At 38.1% G+C, this 20,000-nt stretch overlaps 1 protein-coding gene across 1 annotated transcript in view; it reads right to left on the reverse strand.

Moving 5' to 3' along the window:
- Positions 1-20,000, reverse strand: part of NTSR1 (neurotensin receptor 1) — a 1,601,958-nt gene that overhangs the window by 1,833 nt on the left and 1,580,125 nt on the right. The window lies entirely within an intron of this gene.

Below are 20,000 nucleotides of genomic sequence, written 5' to 3' on the forward strand. Positions count from 1 at the left end.
AGTTCAGTGCATAGTAAGATGTGTTCACTGCATATTCCAAAAATATCACATTTAATTTATAAAACAGTATAATTTTTTCCAGTTTCTAAACAGTGAAAAATATTATATTTGTAAATAAAATATAAACACCCATATGCTGATATATAATATAATACATAATCTACCTGCAAAAACATAAGATTATTTTACAGGTGTAAGTTACTACATGTGGTAGCTTCCTGATCTTTCCTTTCTAATTCTCCATCACCTTTGATTCACCCCTCCCATCTCCATGAGACCCATGCCTGATGGCTTCAATGCCTCCATCTGGCTCATCCAGTCTGCAGAAGCAGGAGCCGGCATCTCTACATAAGAGTCCTATGGTCCATTTGTTCCTTCGTCAGTGACAGTCAAGTGGTAGGAAGTGGGTCATCTGCAGGAATTATGGATCTACCCAAACTTGCCTCTCCTAAGTTGATTGTGGGCTCACCAAACCTGCCTGGTCAGCATCACTGTTCTCTCTCCAATGCCCCTTCCTGTTTCCCCAGTTCAGGAGGGAAGCCACTACATGATGAAGTACAAAACAACATAGCCTGTGTAGGTGGTTGATACACCTGGCCACTGCTAGAGGTCAGTGATGCCTTAGGCCAGACAACCTCCCTCCACCTGAGGACCTGAGCTGGAGTCGGTCACTGTAACTCATCCTCCTCTGTCCACACCCTTCAGAGCTCCATGCCTCTGACTGAACATGGATCACCTGGGCCAAAGCATGTCATCATTCTTCTATGGTAGTGGGCCGACTCTACTACAGCTGTACCCAGGAGCGGTCTTAGGTCAACTGGTGCCCCCCACCACACCATCTGGTGCCCCCATCCTGGTCTACCTACACTAAATAAATACTGGAAAAGTGCCCCTGCTAGAGTGACACCCTATGTGGCCACCTAGTTGGCCTATGCCTAAGGCTGGCTATGGCTGTACCCAGTCATTATACAGCAAATGATTTATTGCTGGTGATTTTGTTCCATTTCATATTGGCTACATTTATATTTATTACTAATAAATATATAATTTCACATTATTCCTTTAAGTCCTGCTACATTTTTTGGGGTATAGTGAATAGTTTGTATATACAAAGAATTCAGAGATATGTCTGTATGTATATATTCCCCTAGGAAGGTGATATACTTTAAAAGAACTTACAGGTATACAGCTGAAAAACATAAGCATTCATGCAGTTCAGATTAGTTATGAGAAGATATGGTATATTTTTACCTTTGCAGTTGTGGCTTTGTCAGTTTTTTTTTCTTTTTTTGTGTTGCATAATTAACTGCCTCCTACTTGCCTCCCTCTTTTTCTCTTCTCTTCTTCTGCTATTAAGTAAGGTGTGGCACGTTACTCTTCTTCTGCTATTAAGTAAGGTGTGGTACGTTACTCTTCTTCTGCTATTAAGTAAGGTGTGGTACATTACTCTTCTTCTGCTATTAAGTAAGGTGTGGTACGTTACTCTTCTTCTGCTATTAAGTAAGGTGTGGTACGTTTCTCTTCTTCTGCTATTAAGTAAGGTGTGGTACTTTACTCTTCTTCTGCTATTAAGTAAGGTGTGGTACGTTACTGTTCTTCTGCTATTAAGTAAGGTGTGGTACGTTACTCTTCTTCTGGTATTAAGTAAGGTGTGGTACGTTACTCTTCTTCTGCTATTAAGTAAGGTGTGGTACGTTACTCTTCTTCTGCTATTAAGTAAGGTGTGGTACGTTACTCTTCTTCTGCTATTAAGTAAGGTGTGGTACGTTACTCTTCTTCTGCTATTAAGTAAGGTGTGGTACGTTACTCTTCTTCTGCTATTAAGTAAGGTGTGGTATGTTTCTCTTCTTCTGCTATTAAGTAAGGTGTGGTACGTTTCTCTTCTTCTGCTATTAAGTAAGGTGTGGTACGTTACTCTTCTTCTGCTATTAAGTAAGGTGTGGTACGTTACTCTTCTTCTGCTATTAAGTAAGGTGTGGTACGTTACTCTTCTTCTGCTATTAAGTAAGGTGTGGTATGTTACTGTTCTTCTGCTATTAAGTAAGGTGTGGTACGTTACTCTTCTTCTGCTATTAAGTAAGGTGTGGTACGTTACTCTTCTTCTGCTATTAAGTAAGGTGTGGTACGTTACTCTTCTTCTGCTATTAAGTAAGGTGTGGCACGTTACTCTTCTTCTGCTATTAAGTAAGGTGTGAATGCGTTACTCTTCTTCTGCTATTAAGTAAGGTGTGGTACGTTTCTCTTCTTCTGCTATTAAGTAAGGTGTGGCACGTTACTCTTCTTCTGCTATTAAGTAAGGTGTGGTACGTTACTCTTCTTCTGGTATTAAGTAAGGTGTGGTACATTACTCTTCTTCTGCTATTAAGTAAGGTGTGGCACGTTACTCTTCTTCTGCTATTAAGTAAGGTGTGGTACGTTACTCTTCTTCTGCTATTAAGTAAGGTGTGGTACGTTACTCTTCTTCTGCTATTAAGTAAGGTGTGGTACATTACTCTTCTTCTGCTATTAAGTAAGGTGTGGTATGTTACTCTTCTTCTGGTATTAAGTAAGGTGTGGTACATTACTCTTCTTCTGCTATTAAGTAAGGTGTGGTATGTTACTCTTCTTCTGGTATTAAGTAAGGTGTGGTACATTACTCTTCTTCTGCTATTAAGTAAGGTGTGGTATGTTTCTCTTCTTCTGCTATTAAGTAAGGTGTGGTACGTTTCTCTTCTTCTGCTATTAAGTAAGGTGTGGCATGTTATTCTTCTTCTGCTATTAAGTAAGGTGTGGTACGTTACTCTTCTTCTGCTATTAAGTAAGGTGTGGTACGTTTCTCTTCTTCTGCTATTAAGTAAGGTGTGGCACGTTACTCTTCTTCTGCTATTAAGTAAGGTGTGGTACGTTACTCTTCTTCTGGTATTAAGTAAGGTGTGGTACATTACTCTTCTTCTGCTATTAAGTAAGGTGTGGCACGTTACTCTTCTTCTGCTATTAAGTAAGGTGTGGTACGTTACTCTTCTTCTGGTATTAAGTAAGGTGTGGTACGTTACTCTTCTTCTGCTATTAAGTAAGGTGTGGTACGTTACTCTTCTTCTGCTATTAAGTAAGGTGTGGTACGTTACTCTTCTTCTGCTATTAGGTAAGGTGTGGCACGTTACTCTTCTTCTGCTATTAAGTAAGGTGTGGTATGTTACTCTTCTTCTGCTATTAAGTAAGGTGTGGTACGTTACTCTTCTTCTGCTATTAAGTAAGGTGTGGTACGTTACTCTTCTTCTGCTATTAAGTAAGGTGTGGTACGTTACTCTTCTTCTGCTATTAAGTAAGGTGTGGTATGTTACTCTTCTTCTGGTATTAAGTAAGGTGTGGTACATTACTCTTCTTCTGCTATTAAGTAAGGTGTGGTATGTTTCTCTTTTTCTGCTATTAAGTAAGGTGTGGTACGTTTCTCTTCTTCTGCTATTAAGTAAGGTGTGGCATGTTATTCTTCTTCTGCTATTAAGTAAGGTGTGGTACGTTTCTCTTCTTCTGCTATTAAGTAAGGTGTGGTACGTTTCTCTTCTTCTGCTATTAAGTAAGGTGTGCACGCTTCTTCTTCTGCTATTAAGTAAGGTGTGGTATGTTTCTCTTCTTCTGCTATTAAGTAAGGTGTGGTACGTTACTCTTCTTCTGCTATTAAGTAAGGTGTGGTACGTTACTCTTCTTCTGCTATTAAGTAAGGTGTGGTACGTTTCTCTTCTTCTGCTATTAAGTAAGGTCTGGTACGTTACTCTTCTTCTGCTATTAAGTAAGGTGTGGTACATTACTCTTCTTCTGCTATTAAGTAAGGTGTGGTACGTTTCTCTTCTTCTGCTATTAAGTAAGGTGTGATGCTACTCTTCTTCTGCTATTAAGTAAGGTGTGGTACGTTACTCTTCTTCTGCTATTAAGTAAGGTGTGGTACGTTACTCTTCTTCTGCTATTAAGTAAGGTGTGGTACGTTACTCTTCTTCTGCTATTAAGTAAGGTGTGGTACGTTACTCTTCTTCTGCTATTAAGTAAGGTGTGGTACGTTACTCTTCTTCTGCTATTAAGTAAGGTGTGGTACGTTACTCTTCTTCTGCTATTAAGTAAGGTGTGGTACGTTACTCTACTTCTGCTATTAAGTAAGGTGTGGTACGTTTCTCTTCTTCTGCTATTAAGTAAGATGTGGTACATTTCTCTTCTTCTGCTATTAAGTAAGGTGTGGTACGTTACTCTTCTTCTGCTATTAAGTAAGGTGTGGTACGTTACTCTTCTTCTGCTATTAAGTAAGGTGTGGTACGTTACTCTTCTTTTGCTATTAAGTAAGGTGTGGTACGTTACTCTTCTTCTGGTATTAAGTAAGGTGTGGTACGTTACTCATAAGAGTTTTGTTGTGAGAGAGACCAGTACTGTAACGTGTCTGGAGTGAAGGGACACCTACGTAATAATTCCTGATTAGGTGAGACTGCGCTATGAGGATCCATCTTAAGTAGATGTGGTGCTGTACTCATGCCTGAGCGGCAATTTTTAACCACTGCCCAATGAATGGGTTACTACCTTAGTCTGTAGAGAGAAGCTTGTGTAAGCTTGTAGTTACAGTTCAGCAGTTTACACGATTTTTTTTTTTTTTTTTTTGTGGTCTTCGGCTTTAAGCTGAGGGGGCTACTAGATGGAGAAGATTTCCTAGGGCAGTGGTTGACCTACCTATACCTTGGGGACAGACAGTAATAGTATGGTACAATACTTTAAAGGAATATGGCGCATGGCACATGCAGATTATATCTTGCAGACCATTTGATTCATAGAACATCCAGTTACATTCCTGCTGTACTAAGTATATCACTGTTTGCTGTTGTTCTTTAAAGATTTTTATGATTAGTGCCAGACATATCAACAACAATAAATTCAAAGAGTTAGAACTTTTTGTTGCACAGGAAGGTCATGAAATTTTCCTCATTGTTGAAATGGTTTAATGATTTTAACAGACCATTAATTATTCCAAAGATTTAAGGGCTACTACAACAACTGGAAAGAGAAAAAGATTTCTATCTCCGTGGGTGAAAATCTAACCTTATTTTTTGAACCAGACAGTTCTTACTGTGACTTTATTAATTAGTTTATCTCTGGAAACCAAAAAGTCGGTTATAGCAGTACACTGTAGGCTACCAAACGTAAATTCAGTGAGCAGATAAAGTCTCAACAAGGAACTTACTAACTGTTTCCCTAGTGGCTATGGAATGACTGTGGACGACTTGAATGCTGAGCAGCATTGGTTACTAAAAGCAGTCACCTGGACATTATACCAAGTATAGCGCCTGTTACAGTTATATACAGAGTGTTCAAGAACATACTAGAAATGGCTATATTCTGCATGTGGCCTGCATAAGTGTGAGACCCGTTATTAGTAGTTGCTCTGCTGAACCTGAACTGGGCAAAACAGACCATTCAAGTGTGTCTTGAGATGTAACAATATTAACTAAAATACTTACTAGTCTGGTGGCTTGATGAAAAAATAAACATTTATCAAAATGATTTTGCTGCCAGTTACTATAAGAATAAGTATGAGACTGAGAGGACATCAGGAGGACACTAGAGTTGACAAGCACTGGACATGAGAGTTGACAAGCGCTAGAGTATTTTATATCATTTCATTGACACAATGATGGGGAAGTATGTCCCTTATGGTCTGGGAAAAGCCCACAATAAAGTCAATCATCCTTAGTGGTCAAAATCTCTTTCTAAACTTCAAAGGCAGAAAAAATATTATTGTCAGGTGTTTAGCAACTTTACTGGTTTACAAGCAAGATTTGATACAAAAAAGTCTAACATATCATTCAATAGGTCTGTTAGGAAGGCTAAATAGAAATATGGAATTAAACTAACAGTTTATTTCAATGATAACAATAAGGTCTTTAATAAACACCTAAGACAATACAGGAAGGATGATCAGAATTCTCCTGTGTCAGGTGCTGTTTCAGGTACTGTCTCAGGTGATGTGTCAGGTGCTGTCTCAGGTGATGTGTCAGGTGCTGTCTCAGGTGATGTGTCAGGTGCTAACTCACTTGTTAAGATTCTCATTGGCAAAGGTTTTAGTGAGGGCCTTTTTGTGATGATACAGGCAGTCCAGATTAATACTACAGACCTTGAATTATGCCCGGAGATGACCAATAATATGGTAGCACAAGCAATTGAGACACTCAAACCTACTGCAGCAGCTGGATCAGATGTATTAAATGGCTTTTTTAAATAGTATCTTAAAATTAATCCCTTGTCTTACATATTTATTTCGAACAGGGCCGGCCTTAGCTGATATGGCGCCCTAGGCGAAGTAGTGCTCCGGTGCCCCTTAAGCCCCACCCACGTCATACTCATGAAACACCCCTACGAGCTACGCCCACAGGTAGGTCACTCCCAAAAAAAAACACTCCAGTCATTCACTCCCCAAGAAAGCCAGTCCACTCATTTCCTTTAATTATTTAAATGCATAGAAGAAAGGATACCTTGTAATGTAGTTTAAACTGCAAGTGAAGATGGAAATTTCCTTTAATAAACCAGTAGTGTTGTTGCCTCACAGTAAGACATTGTCCTGTTCGATTCTCAGCTAAAGCGTCTTCTGTGTGGAGACATGCGTGAAAGGGCGTACCTTCGTTGAAGGTTGTGCATCTGGGCTGGCAACTTGGTATGTAAAAATCTACTGCCAATCATTAGCGGACCGGAGTTCCGCTGTGGCGACCCCTAACCGGGAAAAGCCGAAAGATACAACAACAACAACAACAAACCTGCTTTATCTGTTGCTCCTTCACACATACTTTACTATAAAAGTCATGTAAATAGAGGCCTATGTGCCTTGGTTCAAAGGGTTGCTTAGGTTAATCTAAACAGTTTAATTTTTCTGGGTAGGCGAGCAAACCTTACAGCTCAGGAAGGTAGAATAGCAACTTCTCTCCTCCCTGTGTACAGAAGCTTAAGCTAGAATAGCACAAACACAGATAGCCATTTGATAAACAATACAATCTTGCAATGAAAACAGGCTTAGCATGAACAATACAATTCTCTGCCACTGAAACTGCATGAAAACCCATATTTATAGAAAATGCATTTGGTCAGTGGAGGATTAAGTTTATATTTGGGCTGTTTTCAAAACAGACTCCTTGCACACATTTTTACGGCCATGCATACATGTATTGGTTCTTCGATTCAACTTCCTGATTGCATTAAATTATATTCCTTATGTAATACAGCACCACTTGTTATAATGTGTTTTAAATTTGTAGTTTTAAGCATTCTTTTAATAAGCAAAGAAACAAAATGTATAAACCAATAATGTCAAAACTATCCATTTCAGAAAATTTCAACCATAAAAGGCTACTCAGACTTCTGTCATTGCAATCCACCAATATCACTCAGTACAAACAATCTCTGCAGAAGAGAAATCATCTGAACAATTCCACATTAAAGAAATCTGTAACTAATGAAGAGATTGCCACTGGCAAAACTTTACATCTCAACGTTATATCAACAAATTCAGTGCCTGTTGCCCTTGAAGAAATAATTGCTTATATTACATTAAAAAATATATAAACTGGCAATATTGTAATAGGAAATGACTAAAACTGACAACAAGTTCATAGTTGCTGGGCATCTCATACAAAGCAGGAGTGCAGAACCCTTATCCGCCCTTAAAATGTAAATAGTGCTGTCTTTACTTTGTCATTGTTGTCACTGCAAGAAACTCACCTACTTTTGGTACACGCATTTCAATGATATATGTACTTGAGTAAGTAGTTTTGTGCAACTGGGGCTAAGAAGTTTCTTTAGAGGTACTGGGTTTCAAGGTGTCATATTGGAATGACATTCATTTAGTTTTACATCATGCATTCATTTAGTTATAGGTCAGCCTGGTGACTCAGAAGTTATCTTAGTTTAATATGTTGGCCTTTATATGCAGATCAGAGATAAACACTAACAACATCTCTCTTTGTTTCTCTCTCTCTCTATGTATATGTGCATGTTTATTTGTTTATATGCCCATTTATATTTCTCTGCGTGTCAGCATTTTTTGCAAAATGTTCTGCTGCTTTCATAGTTAATGTCATGATAACAGAAACAGATGAGAACTGGGCTATAAATCCCTAGCTCTGCAAGTTTCTATTTGCAGCACCTAAATTTTCATACCATTCCCCCACCCACCATGGTCTACTCTTGGATTCTTTTTATCCCCTGTACACACACTTTTTAAAATTAACAAAATTGAACAACTGATTTATAGTCATTTTGTGTGTAATTAGATTCCCTTTAGTCACACCTGTTATCAGGTGGATATTAGGCAACATAGGCAGTCATATTTCACTTTATAATTTTTATTTTTTTTTATTTTATGTATGCTTTGGTTAACAGGGTAGAGGTCTCAGCATGACCAGTCATATACAATGTCTTATGTGCAGTGTTAAATGAGTGGTATGGTGTTGTACTTTGGATGCCCATCTTTGTCACACAGTATATGCTGCAGAGCTACATCTTACACTCATGTGATCCATACCTAATTCTGGATATAACCTCCGCTCATGCTAACGTTATAACTGCAATTTAGTGATCAATAGTAATCCACAACTGCCCATTTATTGAACTCAAGGAAGGCGTCCTCATGTTCCAGAATTATAAATTCTTTCATCATAATCACTTCTTTGTCAGTCCTCCCAGTATGACCCCTGCCTCCCTCCACACACACACACACACACATACCCTCTCATACCATCTGGGACATCATTGTCATTTCCTGCCTGGAACCAACACATACTGCCCTCATAGCTAAACTACAAACTGAGGGAAGTACTGAGAAGGTTTTCAATAGCTTTTCCTGACTTCATGAGGTATGACAGATACATTAACTCCTGACCATCATTTGAATATTTTGCTGTTTTAACGATACACGTTCAATATATATCACCTGTGATGTCCCACTTCATAAACATAGTGCTGTAAATGAGCAGTCCAGTTTTATCATGCGATGATGAAGTCGGCGCATGAAGTAACCTTTCACAAAGATTTTTGAGATTCTGTATGTGTTTACTTTACGTAGAAGAGTTATAAGGTGAACGTTTTATTAATTTTTGTCAAAATTATGGCATTGCATTTTTATTTGGCAAACAACATTATGATTTTTGCAGGTTAAGGTAATTTTCGCCTAAAAAATACAATATTAACATTTCTTCAGTGCACTGCATGAACATGATAAATGCCATTATTTACAGCTGTATCAACATTAATTTGTAAGTACCAAAAGAACATTTTGTTCTGACTTTATAAAGTCACATTCTGAGTGAGACTTGAAAAAAAATCACTTCTTGCATTTATTATACAGAATCATACAGACAGCACATTGGGAATTGTGTTAAAACTATCTAAATACAAAATACTACAAGCCACACAACATAAGTGAATAACTGACAATGACAAAACTTTAGGAATTTTCAAAACTCTTCACTGATTTATTTCTTGATCAGCAGAAACCATCGCTGTAGGATTCTCTTCAGCAAAGAGCCTTATGCTGATAACAGAAATGGAGCATTCCAAACTCAAACTCCAGCTGCCTGGGCTCTTTGCAGACAAAATTGGCATAATATACAAAGAGAAATGAGCACATTTAGTTTATGATGTTTATAATCAAAACTCATAACATTTTGGAATAACAAATGTTTATATGATTAGCGAGCACAAAAAAAAAATCCTTGTATTTTGAATAATACAGAAACTTGAGTTTTTCACTCTGTTTCTGTAACCTGCATATTTATTGTTCACTGTTTTCACTTCAAACAGAGGCATGCCATTATTTACAGCTTACAGGTTATACCCCGGACGTGCTGACTGACGCTGTTGCTGAACTTTCTGTTGCTTACTTTTCTCAAACCAAGTGGAGGGAAGGAGGGGAACAGAACCTTTCTAAACAAAATGCCCAAATGTGTCTTGACGCACGCACGTTCCTCCTTACAGCAGACTCTCGAACCGCAAAGTAACTTTTTTTTTTTAAACTGTCCTGGCCAACCTGTAGCTGTAAGTGGGAGGGCGCTCACCCCCATCACCCATAGTCAGCTTCCAGTTACACTTCAGCAGGGCACCGAGAAGAGCGCAAACTTTGTTAATTAAAATAAATAAAAACTGCACCCTTTAAGAGGCTGGCATTTACGGTGCCCTAGGCAGTCGCCTAGTTCGCCTATGGCTAAGGCCGGCCATGATTTTGAAGGACATTTTTATAAGGCTTATTACTTGATATTTGAAAGGAAGTTATTGACATCTACAACAACTGGAAAGGCCACAGAAATACCTCACAAAGAGGATTACTGGCCTCAAACAGATGCCCTACACAGACCGTCTCAAAAAACTTCAGCTTTACTCTGTTGCATATCGCCTACTCAGAGGCGATCAGTGCCTAACATACAAAGCTATGCCAAACCCAGAGCTGTTGGACATGCTCCACTTAAAGAAATCCCAATCCCTCTGAGCTACATGCTCTAGGGACCTAATCCTTGTCACCACAATAAACAGAACATGCTGGAGGGATATATTCCTGTCCCAGAGACTTCCCATACTCTGGAACAAACTATCTATATCAAACAAAGCTTCTCATTAGCACACTTCAAGAAAAATCTTGATGATTGGATGGGAGACAGGAAATTCACCCGGGGATCACTTCTGTGGCTCTGCTTGACAGGGGCACAGGAAAATAATTTTCTTGGGTGGAAAAAGCCAGGGTACCATTTGGCTAGGCTTATATAGGCCCCAGGGCCAATAGCCTAGTACCTACCTATAAACCCATTGTGCTACCAATACCAAATAGAAGTTTTAGTTCCTCAGTATTACTGGTAAATGTTTTGAAGGCACTATTCCAGGACTATGTCATATAGCCCTAACTAAGGCTTGGGCAACCCAAGTTTGATTAGCAGCTCGGGCATTGGAGGCACTGGCAAGGGACCTGTCATACCTGTCATGGGATAGATGTGCACACAAGCTCACCTTGTGTTTCATCGCTGGTGTATAATGGAGGTCTGCAGGTGGGCTGTTGCCTTCAGGGAGGTAGGGCATTGCATTGTCCACCCAGGGGAGGGATGATACACCACCGTGTCTATTGCATTTTCATCCTGATGCAGTATTTATAGGTATAAAAAATTAAACAGGGCATAATAATAAAAAAAATCTTAGCGTATATTATGCTGCTCTGAGGCACCACAATCTCTGCGCTTACCCTGATTGTGGGTTTTGAGAAAGTCTAGGGGAGACTTGTTAGGTTTGGCAGACACAGTAATTGATGATGTGCTCTCAGGCTCTCAGGCCCAACTGACAGTCAGCCATGAAGTGGAGGCAAAAATATTTAAAATTAAATATAAATGTTTTGAAAGAACCATTTTGAAACTGATATCATTGTAGTTTAAACTGGGGGTGGAGACTAGTCAACTTGGCTTCCTAACTTTTATATGAATTCAATCGACTCTGTTGTTCAAGTGTTGTCAGAGGATATCATTTATTTGGACTTGACAAAAGCCTTTGATTTAGTGCCTGACAAGAAGATCTTAAATTCAATGTTATCTGCTAACTACTACATACACATGACTACATAGAGGGATTAACTTTTTTTTATTGACTACAAGGGGGGGGGGGGTAGTTTTTTTTTTCTTATTGACTACATGGGGGGGTAGCTTTTTTTCTTATTTTCTTGGGGCACAGTCATTAGTCTCTAATTCCTTTACTTGATATGTCTTAATGTTGTATTTGTTGTGTTCTATGCTTCTTCTGTATTCTCACGGTGAACTGATGCTCGTAATTTCATTTAGGTTTACACGTGTGTACTCCTAAATGACAAAGTTTACTTTGAATCTTTAAATCTAACATTAATAGATTTATTATTAAGTGAGCTGCCAAGTGGCTATAGGATGGCAGATGCAGAGTTAAAATTAGAAATACTTTGTAAATGTAGGACTCCCTCAGGTGCCTATGATTGCTTCCTTTTGCTTTAGTGTATTTATGACTATCTTTCCAACTGGCTTGAATATATGGGTAAGAAAATTTGCTAATTATAAGGTTGCAACAGTTGTTCTTAAACTTAGTGATGAAGCACTTCTGAAAAAAATTTTGGGCACTTTGTATCAGAGGTTTTAATTAAAAAAGTGATATTTAACACATACAAATGTAGGGTGCTCCATTACGCCAATAATAATAGTATTTATCCTTAAAAAAATTATAATTCCATTTTGCCTGAAAGAACCAGCATAACAGCTCTTGATGTGATGATTGACAGTCATTAAATTTTGATACCAATATTACAAGTATGAAGATCCAGGAGAGCTGTATTTTGGTCAATGACTGCATGAGCAGGAAGGTCCTGGTTCCTTTGTCTTCAGTAAAACCACTGACACGTCAAGCATAGTGCTGCTATGTGCGTAGATGTAATATATCATAAATAAAGAAGCTTGAGAGGATACAAAAAATGTTACAAGGCAAGTTTCCAAGATATATGGACAGGCTTTTTTGCCTCAACTTATATTGCATATCCTTCAAGTTACTTGGTTAAGATGATTTTCATTTATAAGTGTTCTCAATCTGCAATCTTGGCTTCAATGCTAGGAGAGCTGCCTAATTCTCACACATATGAAACTAAAAATAATAATATTTTGGGAGGCATTACCAATTGTCAATACTTTATTGATAAGGTGCAATTTTCAGTGTAGGAAAGGCAGACTGTGAAATCCTCTACCCCCCCTTTATTAGCCAATGTTTTGACTTGTGCGTGTGTCTTTGTGTGTGAGTGTGTTTGTGTGTGTGTGTGTGTGTGTGTGTGTGTGTGTGTGTGTGTGTGTGTGTGTGTGTGTGTGTGTGTGTGTGTGTGTGTGTGTGATGGGATTAAATGTTTCATGAAGTTTTTCGGAAGATACATGCACTGACAATGACTCATCTTTTATACCTGCAACTTCTTCAAAGAGGGTGATTAAGTTTAGTAGACAGGATTTACTCCTAACTAACCAAACCCATCCAGGGACTAGGAATAATAAATTAATAATATCCTTTAAATTTCTTCTGTATGTATCCTGTCCATAACTTTGTACATCAGACTAGAAGGAAGGATGGTTTTGCAGTTTCCTGGACCAGCTCTAGATCCGTCCTTGTGTTTAGGAAATACTATGACTTACTGCCTTATTTTAGGGACAAATTTTTTACAGTTTTTTGAAGGACTTTTGTATTGACGTCTGCCATGAATAAGACAGGAGCTCAATTCTCCTTGATAATGACTAATGAGATGCAATTCACTGTTTGTGAGAGCAGTTAAGTTACTGCATAATACCATGACGAGCACTGTAGAATATATAATGTTCTGTCACACACATTATGCAGTCAGACTCTGCAACATTTAGTTTAATTTTCCTGGTGTGTATGTGTGTGTGCATGTGCGTGTGCGTGTGTGTGTGTGTGTGTGTGTGTGTGTGTGTGTGTGTGTGTGTGTGTGAGAGAGTGTGTGTGATTCAAAACATGTACCTGGCAAATTATATACATGTTCTCAATAGCTGATTGAGGTGAAATTCCTTGAGCATCAATAGCCCCCCCCTAAAAATGCAGAGGAACATAACTTCAGTCACTGTTTTCCATAGGAAATCATTAACAGTATGATTTCTAAGTGTGCACTGACAGCGATTCACTTCTTTGGGAAGGTTTCTGTCCATTTGGAGTCGATACTATCATGAAGTTGGTATATAAAACTTGGAGGCTATGAGAGCTTGCCCTCCCCTGCAAAAAACATTTAAGGTGATGTTTTTCACCCTTCTGTGTTTCAACACATTTTCTGTGCTTCGGATTGTGGAAAATGATGTTTCATAGTAGAACCGTTGTGCAGATATACTTCTTATCAAGAATTGAATACAACTGTTGCTGTATCAACACAAATTTATCTACCTCGCTGACATCATCAAACCTATTGAAATAGCTTAAATCTACCATATTTATGCTACTTCTAATTTTACAAATTGTGCATTCAAAACTCAGGAACATGCATAGTGTTGAACAACCCAGCCTACTTAAAGCAAGCCCCTAAAGCAAAAACTACACTTATATTAAAATAAAATAATTAAAGTAAAAGAAACAAACAAAATAAAAAAAAAAGAATTAATTTCAGTTTCACTTAAAACAGACCCTAAGCTCAGACACCATTCCTACAATATATAGAAATAGGAAACTCCTCAGAAACTGCAGTGATCCTGATGGAGAGATGAAAGGTCAGCAAGCAAAGGGGAGTAGTAGTGCTGAAATTGAATTTATCCTCAAGTCTTAGTGAGTATTCTCGCGAGTTGGACCCCGTTTTTCACAAAATCTCACCAAGGCGACACTGATATATAGACTGTATTTATATAGCATATATCACGGACAGAAGTAAATCAAAAATGGAAAAAAGATGGTTGGGTGCACAAGACCCAGGATAAAAAAGTGCCCAATCCTGGTAGGTGTACTGATGCCAGGACTGGAAAAAATGACAGTGTAGAATCCTCAAAATGCAGAAACATTCCTACAATGGGGCCAGGCCAGGCTCAGGGGGATGATGCCCCCCCCGTTGTAGAAGGATGTAGCAGTCCACAAACATCACAAAAACAGATAGGTCAAAGAAGAGCCATAAAGACGATAAAGTGGACTATTGAGGATAAGAAAGAAATGATGAATTGTTACTATTATGCAAAAAGCCCAGAATTTCCAGACACAAGATATACAAAATGATTAAGAGAGAAATTAGAGGAAAGAAAAACACTTCCACAGGAAAAACTGTCACAAGCTTCAAATAAAAATTTGTGTTCATTAATACAACAGACTTTTGAAAAACAGTATATAGATCAAGAAACTTTGATCTCTTTGGAAAAAGAAGCCTCAAAGGAAGTGAGAAAATGTAAACAACAAAACCTAGAGATATTTGAAAAATATAAAAAAGAAACATGGACATGGGAAAGGAAGAGAGATTTGATATGATGCAATACTTATGCAAAGGAGAAAGTCAAGTTAACTAATATAGAGAAGGCAGTTTCAAAGATACTCAAAGAAACATCCAGGCAAAGGCATCCAGATATGGAAAATTTCACAACAAAAAAATGAATACCACAAAGATGTAATGTGGAAAAGAAGATTAGTAAAGCAGAAGTTAAAGAAATAGAAGTTGAAGTTATGGAGTGCCTGCGAAGTGAAGGATTCAATGTAGAAAGTCTAACACAGACTACATCACAGCATGATGGAGTGAGTCCCCAGAATAAGAAAAAGCAAGAAGATCAGGAGACGTGAAGAAGAAATATGGACAGGGGAAAGGAAAAGAGATTTAATATGGTGTAATATTTATACAAAGGAGAAAGAAAAAAAAATAGAGCAGCACCAAAGATATTTAAAGAAAAATATAGGCAAAGGAGTCCGAATATGGAAAACTTTACAATACAAAAAATAAGAAAACTAAGGGGAAATGTAGCAAAAGAGATTAGTAATGGAGATGTCAAAGAAATAGAAATGGAGGTTATGGAGAACCTGCAAAGAGAAGGATTCAGTGTAGAAAATCGAATGCAGAAAGCACCACAAGAGGATAGAGCAATGGATATCCAAATTAAGGGGAAACCAGTGGAATGGGAAGCAACTGGTCTGGTGCCATATCAAGATATTTTGGAGCCTCCCACAGGAAACCAGTATAAATGTTCACTTGAAGCTAGACAGCAAGGAAAGGAACAGGAAACTGTGGAAACTCTGATGCAGTCAATGCTGAGGAGTGATAGGCCAGTGAGTTCTCATATGACAGAGCAACGGATGGCACAAGATGAAACTGAAGAGAAGGTACCACAGGAAGATGCTATAGAACCTTCTACAGAATGCCCACAGGAAACAGAAAATAAGGGATGTGCCCTCAGTATGGAAGAAAAGGAGTTAAGAGAAGAGTTGCTTGATTTAATAGACATGGACAGATATATCAAGATCAGTGAGAGAAATAGACTGCAGAAGGTTAATAAAACCCCAGAAGTCATAAGCTTGGTAAAACAAATGAAGACAGTAATTAGGACTGTTCATAGAGATCCATGCGATATAACAGAAGTAAACAGAATATATTACTGTGCTGCTAAATTAATAACTGATAAAATTCTAGCATAGGAACACAGGGTAGCAAGGGAAAGGAAGGGGAGAAATTGAATATCATCATGGAAATATCGAATGGAGAAAAATTATAAACAGCTAAGTCAAGAGGTGTCATTGTTAGAAGATTATAGAAGAGGGAACAGATCAACAAAAATACTAAAAAACATAGATGTGATAAAAGTAATGCGCAGTATTAGAACAGACCAGGAGCTATTATGCACTATTGGAGACAACAAACTAAAAACTTCAAAACAGGCAGAAAGACTTAGACGATACGGAGATAAATATAAGGGAAAAATACAAAATAAGCAATTTATTGATGACCCAAAACAGTTTTATAGAGAATTGTGAAAAAAGGTAAAAGGAATTGAAAGACTTCCAAAAAAGAGGAAGTAGATACGTTTTGGAGAAGTAGCTATGAAGATCCTGTGGAACATAACAAAGATGCTAAATGGATAGAAGAAGTAAAAGAAAGAATAAGAAGTTTAAAGGTACAGGATACGAAATGGGATGAAATAACAGCCAGAGAGATTGAAACAAAGTTAAGAAAAGCCTCTAACTGGAAAATCCCTGGCCGAGATGCAGTACCTAACTTTTGGATTAAAGTATTAACTTCTTTACAAGAGGATCTAGCCATGAGTAAGAACTATTTATATGCACACCCCGAACAGACACTGCACTGGTTAACAACAGGAAAAACAATGCTCTTACTTAAGAGTGAACCTGCAAGCTACTCTAAAAAGTATAGACCAATAACTTGTCTTTTGATGACGTCTAAACTATACATGGGAATTGATGCCGACAGAGTTTATAGTCATTTAGAAGAAAACTCAATTATGGCAGTAGAACAAAAGGGCAATAAAAGAAAGTCATATGGAACAAAGGGTTATTTGTTGTTAAACAAAGTTATAGTGGAGAACTGTAAGAAGGGGAAGAATCTAAGCATGGCATAGACTGACTACAAAAAATATTTTATAGTATCCTACATTCATGGATAAAAGAGTGCTTAAAAATGTATAAGATACACCCTAAACTGATTGACATTACAGTAACCATGAAACAGTGGCAGACCACTTTGCAATTAAGCCATGATAAAGGACAGATTATTATCCCAGGGATAAAAATCCAAAGGGGATATTCCAGGGTGACTCTGTCACCATTGCTATTCTGCCTTGCCATTAATCCATTAAGCTGTTTACTTAACAGTTTAGGCCATGGCTACAATTTGGCTTCTAGAAAACAACAATGTCTAATGACTTCTCATCTTCGCTTTGTCAATGATTTAAAACTGTATAGCTCATCAGATGAGGAATTGAAAGCACAGCAGCAGGTTGTCAAAACTTTTTCAGATAATATAAGAATGTCATTTGGTCTAGATAAATGAGCAAAAGCAACCTTTAAAGCAGGAAAACTGCAGCACCAGGGAAACATCAGTTTGGGACAAGAATGTGAGATAAAAGAACTTGAACAAGAGGGAGTGTATAAATACTTGGGAATTGATGAAGGATCAGCAATAAAACATGAACAAATGCAAATAAAACACAGTAAGGAATACATTAGAAGATTAAATTAATCCTGAAAACAGCACTGACATCCAGAAACAAAATCCAGGATATAAACCAATTTGCTCTTCCTGTCCTAACTTATAGTTTTGGAGTGATTGACTGGCCCCAAAAAGTGTTGGATAGATTGGATATTAAAACAAGAAGGATGCTTCATCCTCTCCAAATGATTTATAAAAATCAGTGTATACCAGGATTATATATTCCCCATTCCGAAGGAGGGATGGACCTCCTTGAAATTGATTACATGTATAGAGCTGCAATCTTGGGACTCCACGCATATCTACTGACGGCACACAATCCAAATGTAGTGAAAGTTTTGAAACATGAGGAGATTAAATCTAAGATGACATCACTGCTTAATTTAGCAAAAGCATATTGATGTCAAGTAGGGTGGGCTGCGGCGGTGCAGCAGTTAGCGTTATCGCCTCACAGCACGGGGTTCTCCTGTTTGATTCTTGTCTGGAGTGCCTTCTGTGTGGAGTCTGCATGTCCTCCCCATGTTTGAGTGACGCAAAAGACATGCAGGTAGGTGAGTGCGTGAATGGGTGTGCTTTCCTTGAAGGTTGGGCATCGGGCTGGCAACTTGGCACCGTAAAAATCCACTGCCAGTCATGAGGGGACCGGATTTCCACTGTGGCAATCCCTAACCAGGAAAAGCTGAAAGACATTACTTTATATTGATGTCAGATAGGAATGGAAATCAAACCAGAAGTAGAGAAAAAACAGGCAGCAACTGAATGTGCTAAAAAAACAAAAGAAAGAATATAAGGTGAAGGACCAGATGAGAAGGCAAGAAATGTGGAAAAAGCATAAATATAGTTGCAAGTATAGAAAACTCCTGGAAGAGCCTCATGTTGATCAAGAACAAATGCAGGAATGGTTAATGAGAGGTGAATTTACATCAAGAAATGAAAGGTTAATATTGGCAGCCCAAGATAGTGGGCTACATAAATGTTGGTTTACAAAGTCCATTGTCCATATGGGAGAAACAGACAAATGCAGGTTTTGTAAAACCGAATTGGAAACAGTCACACACCTTGCTGCTGGTTGTGATGCACTAATGGCAGAGGGACTGTATACTGAAAGGCATAATAATGTGGCGAGACTGTTACACTGGAGATTGTGCAAGCATTATAGTATCAAAGTGGCTGAAAAACACTGGAAACATGAGCCACAAAGAATCACAGAAAATGAAGTTTATATCACCCAATACTAACAGTTCAAAAGATAGATGCTAGAAAACCAGATACAGTGGTCCAAGAAAAGAAGACAAAAGTAGCATTGATCATTGAAATCTCCACAGCTAGTGACTACAGAGTCTTGCGTACAAAGACACAAAGTCATAAAATACCTTGATCTGCAGGTAGAAAAGAGAGCCATGTGGAAGAAAGATACCTTGACAGTTCCAATAGTAGTAGGAGCAACTGGTCTTATAAAAAAGAATTTACAATCATATTTAGATATGTTACCAATTCATGTAACACTGTATGAACTGCAGAAGGTGTCATTACTGGGCACATTCTGGGTGCTGCGAAGAGCACTTTTGGTTAACATCAAAGAAAGAAACAATACTAATTTCATGAACTTTAATCATACTTTGCCTTAGGAATGGGGTCTATTCCCACCATGGTTTTAGAAACCCAAAAGATATGGGAAATTAAAAAACAGCAGTGACAACTACAAAAGAAATATATTCACCCATGAATGAAAAATGTTAAAGGAATAAACGTTCACATACAAGACAGTTAATATATTTCATAAAGACATGAACACACACACACACACACACACACACACACACACACACACACACACACACACACACACACAGATATCTATATCTATCTATCTGGATCTAGGACTTTTGAACGAAAGTTCAAAAGCCCGAATCCATTACCACCAAACACACTTTAACGAAAGCGCTTTCATCAAAAAAGCGCTTTCGTTAAAGTATGTTAAAAAAACCCCACAAAATCTACTTGAATGCAGCGGTGCAAGTCCCCCTTCACACCCCACACCCCCCTACTTTAATATTCTCACTTGGAGGGCTCACTACAGTGTGGAAAAGGGAATTTTCCCTTACCGCACTGTAGTACGACTGGAACAACAAGCATACTTACGCGAAAGTGCTGCTTCGGTGAACAGCACTTTCGCTCAAGTATGCTCACCAAAATGGGATTCAGTGAAAGATGCAGTCGAGCATCTGTACGGATCCCATCTATCTATATATATCTATATCTATCTATTTATATAGATAGATATAGAAATTTGCTATCAAAATGTTGACGTTGAAAAGAACAAAATGGCTTTTACACCAAAAGA

Source organism: Protopterus annectens, chromosome 12.part0 (assembly GCF_019279795.1).
Source record: "Protopterus annectens isolate FY-2018-M chromosome 12.part0, PAN1.0, whole genome shotgun sequence".
In the NCBI taxonomy this organism is placed as follows: Eukaryota; Metazoa; Chordata; order Ceratodontiformes; family Protopteridae; genus Protopterus; species Protopterus annectens.